The sequence below is a fragment of the Pteropus medius genome, unplaced genomic scaffold, assembly GCF_902729225.1.
Source record: "Pteropus medius unplaced genomic scaffold, Ma_sr-lr_union100, whole genome shotgun sequence".
NCBI lineage: Eukaryota > Metazoa > Chordata > Mammalia > Chiroptera > Pteropodidae > Pteropus > Pteropus medius.
Genome location: NW_024345481.1, coordinates 3,153,932 through 3,162,226, shown reverse-complemented (window position 1 = coordinate 3,162,226; position 8,295 = coordinate 3,153,932). Strand labels below are relative to the sequence as shown.

The window sequence follows — 8,295 nt, the reverse complement described above, 5'->3', positions numbered from 1 at the left end:
AGACACACTCCACGGCGCACATCCAGGTGGGCTTCCTGGAAGGAGAGGCTCGGCTGCAGACCCGGGTCCCCAGCACGTGTGGCAGGCTGTCTACGAGGAGAACGTTGAAGCAACTGAGTATGAAAGAAAGTTGGGACTTGACAGTTCTTACCCAGTTGTGCCAGACTCTGCAGGGCCCCTTTGCTCTGCCAGCTTGGGCGATGGGAATGTGCTTGTTTTTATTTCGTTGCTACTGGTTGTCTTCTCCAGCCGTCCCCGCTGTAGGGGCTGGATCCCTCTGATTCCGCTGCGAGCGAAGCCCAGGTGGCAGACAGCCCCGTCTGGAACCCTGTGGTGTGTTTACCGATGTGGACCGTCACCGCTGTGCCCCTTGCCTGTGTCCTTCCATCTCCCTTCAGTCCACAGTGGCTCAGCTACTAGAGACGTTTCGTTGTGACAGAGCTCACAAAGCTAAGACAACGCTAGTGTGGCACATCTCATGCAACGCCGAAAGAAGACCTCTCTTCAAATGTAAGAATGACCGAGGACGCCCTTCGCTCTGAGCTTGCTCCTGGGCCAGCCCTGATCCTCTTTCCATGAATTTTATTATGAGTGTGGCACAATATCCGTGGCAAGAGCACGTCATCACATACCGACCCCTGTTTAAGAGGGGGTCACGGTGATGCAGCATAGTCAGTGACAAGGACGGCTCCACGCCGGCAGGCGGGATGCGTGGGGGCGGGATCACGGCACCTCATCCAGGCTTACCCAGAGCTGGAGGTAGATGCCACCCCGATGTGCAAGACGGGGCTCTGGCTCAACAAACCCGTGGGGACTGACCAAATGTGACGTCTCTGATGTGTCTGCTAACGATGAGTTGGGGCAGACTCCATATCACAGGAGCACATTCGTTTGCTTTAACTTCTCAATATTTCAAATATTACTGAGGGATCAGGGAGCGAAAGGCTGGGTTAAAAACACAGGATCAGGTGAGACCTTAGAGAAACACCTACGTCCCTGAATGACGCAGGCATTCGCTCTGGCTGTTTCTTCAGGTTCAAGACGAAGCCCAGGAGAGCCCTTAGGAAGAATAGGAAGTAAGGAGGAGAGGGCGGGGTGAGGAAAAGAGGGAGAGAGGAAAGGAAAAAGAATAAAGGAAAGAGAAGGAGATAGAAAAGGGAAACAAATAAAGAAAAGAACCGGAAAGGAAGGGAGACAGAAAAAGGAAGGAAGAAAACAGGATACGAGGAAGGAAGGAGCAAGGAGAGAAGGAAGGAAGAAACAGGATAAGTCTGAGAAGGAAGGAAGAGAGCGGAGAAAAGGAAGGAAGGAAACAGAATGATCGAAAAAAGCTCAGATCGAAGAAAATGTAAATGAAAAAAAAAAAACATCTGAATCGAAAGGCGAGCTCGGGAAGAAAAAGGCTCGAATCGCGGGAAAATCGACAAAACAGCTCGAATCGAAAAAACAAGATCGGGGGCGGGAAAAAGCTCGGCGAAAAACAGCTCAGACGTCGGCTCGGCGAAAGCTCGAGATCGAAAGAAAATAAAAGCGAAAAAGAAGAAAAGAAAAACTCGAGATCGAAAAAACAAAGGAAAAGAAAAAGGCTCGAATCGAAAAAAGAAAAAGCTCACGAATCGACGGCAGGCGACGAAAACGACTCGAATCGGAAAAAAGGCATTTTCGCGCGGGGGGCAGGATGGGGGAGGGGAGGCAGGATGGGGAGGGGGAGGGAGAGGAGAAAGGGGGAGGGAGGGAGGGTTTCTCCACAAGTCTAAGCCCACACAGTCAGCTCCTGGAGAAACCAACAGTGGCCTTCTCATCCATGTCACCCACATTTACCTCGGCCACCAAACTCAAGAAAGTAAAAAGCACATCAGAAGGATGAAAAATCAGTTTCTGGGTCCTGGGCTCTCGCAGGGGTCGATGCTCCAGACATTAAAATGGAAAGCAAGATCCTAATGCATTCACCAGCTCTGACCTACTGAGCAGGAAGAAACAGATAGGATGAAGATCCATCGACACAAATATTACTCAGGGTGACCTTGTATCCAGCCAAGGAGGAGGTGGCAGCCTCGCTGTGTAGGACTTGCTCAGGCCCCCAGATGGGGGAGCATTCTTCAAGAACAAAAGACCTCAAAAAAAAAAAGTCCCTGCCACTTCTCACTTCATGTCAGAAGCCCCCTCTCTTCCCATTGGTCGCATTGGCAATGCTGGGTGGGAAAAGGCTCCTCCCTCAGCTCTGGGCTGGAGAGTTTTATTCTGTAGCCAGAGAACCTGAGCTAAAGTTCCACTCTGAGACCATGGAGGAGGAGAAGGCACATGGGAACACCGTGGGCTCAGGTCACCTGGGCACAGAGTTGTTCATGGAAGAAATTGGAAACCAATCCACCATCCACTTCCCTGTGAACCCAATATGTCCTAGAAAGAAGTCCAGTAATTCTACCTAATCTACCCAATTTGTGCCTTTGATGTAAGCGTCAGCCTGACAGCTTTACTTTTTCACTGGTCACTAAGTCGTTCTGAGCTGAGTGCATCGCACATTAATTCCCTAGCATGACAAACCCTGAGGTCGGTTGGTTTTCCTGAGCCGTATCTGCGGGGAGACAATGAGATAAGTTCGGGGGACAGGTTAGTATCGGCCCTTCCGGCGTCCATGTGCGCTGCCACACTCCACGCCCCGGCTAAGAACTGGGGTGAAAAACAGCTCTTATGGGCCCTGAGCCATCCCGGTGGCTTGGTGGCTCCCAGCTTCTAAATTGCCTGCTCCTACTAGCTGCTCAGTGGCACAAGAGCTATGCCACCCCCACGCGGGTCAGGGATCGCATCCAGGGTGGTCAGTGGTGGGGCAGGCTGGAGGCAGACACCTTCTCCAAAACAGCAGCCTCCCCCGGTCAGGACAGTGGTCAATTCCTGAGTCAGGTGCAGTCCCGGGAGGCGGGCATCTCTCGATGCCTTCGTGTGTTTGGTCTGCCCCAGAAAACATTCCTAAAAACACCCGTAACTTCAGGTGCTCCCTGGCTAAATGCAAGGCACCTCCAGCGGGGCGAGGGGCACACGCGCCCCCCACCCCAAGCCGCCCCCTCCCCTCTCCACCTCCCTCTTTATGTGATTCCAAGGTTGCCAGAAGGTGACGCCACACCCCACTCTTGACCCATACATCTCCTGACTCACCTGGACTTTCTCCATCTACTTCTATCTGCCAAACCACTCCGGGAGACACCTGGAAAAGCGAGCTGTGAGTCGCAGCCTATCAGAAAGCAAAGGACCTTTACTCCACGCCTGGGCAAGCCTTCCCGACCTCTCAGCTGGCAGAAGGTCAAGGCTGAGGTTCAGCGTCCCCAGGTTTGGATGACTTCTCGTGTTCCTCTGAGTGCTCCCCACCAGCCCCTGCAGAACCTCTTGGGGTGTCCTCCAGGGTTCACGTGGGTGGGTGGGGGGTGGGTCCCACCCCGGAACCAGCCCTAGCTCTCCAAAAGGAAACTCGAGTGAGCAGGTAGTGGCAGACTAAATTAGCCTTGGCTTTTTCTTTTTTTCTTTCAGAACAAAGACGTGTCGGTGGATGATCCTGTTCCGGGATCCCCAGAGTGGCCCGTGAGGTCTACCCAGTGCCCGGTCCTCAGCTAGGAGTGCCCTTCCTTGTCCTTGCTCATGGCCAGTTGTTAAAGGTCTCTCTTCAGTATGCGATAGGCCAACGTACATTCTTTACAACTAAAACTCCTTTATGACAAGCCCCATTATAAATATTTTAAAGATTCTTCACAATCACACAGCAGCACCCACGTAACCAGGCCACCCTCCCCAAGGGGTTTCAGGGGCCGCTGGTGGGGGAGGGGAGATCTGAGCCCCTTTAGCTCCAGTTGCTTCCCCACCTGCCCCCTCACCCCCCACCCCACTCCCCACAAGCATCCTCCACATCCCAACCTCAGCCCCAAAGCTGACCCCTCCGCTCGCAGCTGCGATGACTTTGGGCAAATGACCTATGCTTGACAGGGCGGCCAGCTCCTGAGACCTCCCAGCTCATGCTCCTGGCACACAGCCTTCAACGTTATTAGTTCACAGTAAGTGACCCCGGAATGGTCCTCCTACAGCACGCTGTTCCCACATCCGGTCAGGGTCCCCCCGATGCTTGGACCTCCAGATCTGGCCCACTTTTCACCTGTCACCCAGTAGGTGAGCCCCCTTGGTCCTGGGCTCCAGAGGCCACAACGGCCAGCAAGCCAGGCACCATCTGGAGGACAGTCCCCCCTTGTACCCAGCACACCCCTGAGTGTTTGGGGACCACTGGGCATCTAGGGGTGCAAAGGAAGGCTCAGATGCCCCATGTCGGAGTGGACAGGGCCTATGAGTCCTCCCAGTGGTCTAGGGTGGGGCCTGAGAATCTGCATTTCTGACGTGTCCTAGGGGATGCAGGGGCTGCTGGTTCAGGACCCCAGTCTGAGCGCTCAGCCCTCTTCTCTGTGGGTGTTCGAGACTAAAGGTGTCACAGGAAGCATCTTTGCTAATTGTCCACTTGCTGCCACAACCAACCTTCTCAGGCTTCTGTGACAGCCACCCTCCCCTCTTCCTGCTTCTCACACCTCCCAGGCAACTGCGCTCACTGGACCGAGACCACGTTGGTCACTGTCGCCCTCCCAGCCCCAGCTCTGCGCCTTCTCTCCCGTCACCTGTTTTGCTCTCCTGGGCAGGATCTTTACTGTCATCCAGGCGGCCACTGTGCAATGAGCACCTCCACTCCCCGCCCCAGGGAGCGGGCACAAACAAACACCAGACACATTAGAGTCAGCAGGACCCCAGAGGCCCCTCGGGCCGTTCAGAAGTCCGGTGAGTACTTAGAAGTGTCTGGCCGGTCTCTGTGCCCAAGTAGTTTATGAGGGAGACTGGGGAGGGAGACAAAGTCAGCAGATGTCAGCTAGCCGAGCTGACAGCATGGACCATGACAGGAGGGGAGGGGACTGCGTGGACGAGAGTCCTTCCCTGCAGACCTCGTCTGAGAGAATGGCCTAGAAGGGGCAGGAGATGGAGGTGGAGCCGGGGAAGGCAGGCTCGTAGGAGGCCCGGGAGCCCAGGCCGGGCCAGCGAGCTGGCGGACGGGGTGGGGGTGGGAAGCGAGTCTGTTTATAAAAGGCCGTGGCTGCAGAGAAGCCGGGACTTTGCCTGTACACGGTGGGAAGTCCATGACATTTGCTGAGCTTGTGACCTTATAAAATTGGTATTTCCTTTCCATCATTCATTCATCTAAAGCATAATTATTAAGTGCCTGGTGGACACTAGGTGGGGACATGATGACGATTAGGGTCCCCCTTTAAGCATTCTCAGTGTCCTGCAGGGGCAGAGGGAGGATGATCTGGCTGTGGATAATGGACAGGAAGGAGGCACCATGGCCAGCGTTGGCAGGCACCTGCCTCAGGTGGCCAGCAGGAGGCGGCAGAGCCCAAACCCGAATGACCAGACATTTCTGAGCCCTGTGTCCCCACTGGGGTCTGGGAGCACTCGGAGTGTAGACTGTGGACTGCACTTTAGTAGGTCTCACCGATGCTAACTGTAATCATTTTAAAAGAGAGAAGGTGACAGCGAAGGCAGAGCTGTAACGGCGTAGGGCCGGCCATGTCTCTCTAGGGCAGATGTTGAACCACGAGGCGGCTGTGGACGGGAGGGTAGCACCATCCCGGGGACCATCCTCAGGCCCTGGTGTGACAGTGAGGGACGGACCACTGCACCTTCCCGTTGACAAAATTCAAGAGGTAGGAATCAGCTGGGGTCAGAGAACGTGGGGTCAGGTCCCACTGCTGGCAGCACCAAAAGGCCCCTGCAGTGACCTCCAGCTGCTGGGCACAGCGTCCGATCCCGTACTCTGGGTCCCGCTGGGAGGGAGACGTAGATGAGACCCGCTTAGTGAGGGACGGTCACTGACCCAGCACTGGCAGGACTCTGACTGCTCTCCGATTCATTGTGCTTCGTAGATGTTGCGTGTTTGTTTGTTTGTTTTGTTTTTGTTTTTGTTTTCATAAAGTGAAGGCAAGACCCTCTGCCAGCGAAAGGATGATGACTGGCTTTATTTCGATGCTCGATTTTTTGCGGCCACCTGGGACGGAAGCTGCAATGCCTCCGAGATGCCCCTGTAGTAATAAGAATGGCCCTTGTGTGGCGTTTCTGAGACTTGCATGTATTGACACATTTAACCCTCTCAACGGTCCGGGAGACGGGGGACATGGCGGCCTGGGGAGGTTAGGACGCTTTTCCCAAGGCCGCACCTCTGAGAAACGCAGATCTGGCCCGCAGAGCCCTCCACTCCGTCTCCACGGCGGCGGACGTGGACCTAGTGTCCATGTCAGCCCTAAGTCAGTGCGTTCGCAGGGCCTGAGGCTGACCCTCGTGGAGGCCACTGTGCCAAATGCCTGCGCACCGGTCTGTGTGACAGGCAGAAATCAAGCGGGCAAGCTGGGAAGTGAAATCTGTTTAGTCTCTCTTGACAGGGAGTCTGGAAACCTGGTTCAAGGCAGAACTCTGACTCCCCAGAGATCCTCCAGGATGTGGGGGTGGAGGGCGGGGTGGCCCTAGATCCACGGCTGCCCCTTTCTCCTCCCTCAGCCCTTGCTCCCCTGGGCACTGCAAGGGCCTTGCTTGGACACCCAGCTGACCATCCGAGGGTCCCCTAGCCCTCCACTAGCACCCGCTCGCCGCTCCTGGGGCCCAAGGGCATGGACAGAGGCGGGGGAGGCCTCTCGGGAGAAGATGGACCAGGGAGGAGGCCGGGGCCAGGCAGGTCCCCTCGTGCCACCTGTGCCCCACTAGGCCAGACCTCTCCCAGCCGTGCCCTATGTCCTGCTGCACCTGCCCCTCCAGCCTCAGGCTGCGGAGCTGGACACTCCTGCCACCTTCCTCAGAGGCCCTTGTCGCTGCCACCACGTGAAGGCAGCACCAGACACGTCGATGTCCGTTGCAGAGCTAACGCGCTGCTTGCGACTTTTCCTCCAGGAATGACACCTCCCAGGGCTTCATGCCTCCACCCTCGCGCTAGCAACCGAAAAGCTCAGCACGGAGTTTAGCCTTGAGTCATAGTGATTTTGTCACCTTCTTTGCTTCCTCCTCCTTCTGCATGAGTTTTCAATTTTCTGTTCCCATTTTAGCAACCTTGTTGGGCACATCTTTTATTGGAGGCTGCCTCAAATCCTGTTTAGAAGCTGACAGGGTATGAATTATAAATAGAAATAAACACCGCTGAAATCTTCCCATTGTTGCTTTCTCGTTTCTGGAGTTATCTGAAGTCCTGACTTGGCGTTTATGATAAATTTGGCACAGAACATTTTATGCACCAACACGTTTTAAAATTTCTGTTTTTGTGAAAAATCCTGCGTTGCCCTGATCCTGGACTCAGGACGGAAGACTTTTAAGGGAAAAGTTTGTAAACATTGTTTCTTGGAGCTGTGGCTGTTTGTCGCACCTCACTTAAGCCTTCACAAGTATGGTTTAAAATTTGGGGATTATTCTTAGCCAGCTGGGGACAGCCGAAGCGGGACACTGGGAAATGTAGAGTCACTTCTGCTCAGAGAAACACAGTCGTCGAGAATTTGTGCTTTAGAAAAGATTCAGATGTCATTCCTTTTCTTTCTGCCACGAGAGAAGGATGCCCCGGCCGAGAGGGCATGCCGAGAGGTAAATCAGGGTTTCCCCTGTGACTAGCTCCGAGGGGAGCCTGGTTTTCCTTGAGCAGAGGCCCCAAGATACCCAGGCTCAGGATAAGGGCACCTCCTGACCTAAGGCTGAGGAGTGAGGACGGCACCAACAGACCTTGTTACGTGCCTTTATTTTCTTGAAATCTTTGCCTATGGGATTAGATACTTCACCATTTATTTAACACTATCATCATTTAGTAGTTGTAACAGAAAAGAATGAAATGGCATGAAATAGAATTGACTAGAATGACAGACTAGAATGATTGAATGGAATGGAATGATGGAATAAAATAGAAAAGGTTTTCAAAAGCAGCAGTCAGCAAGTGTGCACACACACGCGCCCCTCCCCCATCTCATCTGGCTCCTTTCGGCCCCCCTGGCTGCCCTGTGTCATGTCCCCACCACCCACCACCCGGAGGAAAGCTTGGCGCTTATGGGTCATGCCCGAGCTCTGTTCAGATCCTCTCCCTTCAACTCCTGTCCACGCTCAATCTGCCCCTGTTCCTGACCCTCCGAGCCCCTGGGGTCTTTCTTCACTCCTGTCCTCTCTGGACACTTTGCACTGGAAGTGTGACCCTGTCTGTCCTTCAGCCACAGGCTTGTGCTTCTGGCAGTGATGCTGCTTATGTACCTGGTTGTG

General features: G+C 54.4%; 1 long non-coding RNA gene across 1 annotated transcript; it reads left to right on the top strand.

Moving 5' to 3' along the window:
• The first annotated feature begins 3,244 nt into the window (after positions 1-3,244).
• On the top strand, positions 3,245-7,212 carry LOC120611414 (uncharacterized). The gene is made up of 2 exons (XR_005655171.1): positions 3,245-3,324; positions 3,523-7,212. It is a non-coding gene; the product is annotated as an uncharacterized LOC120611414 (long non-coding RNA).
• Positions 7,213-8,295: the final 1,083 nt, after the last annotated feature.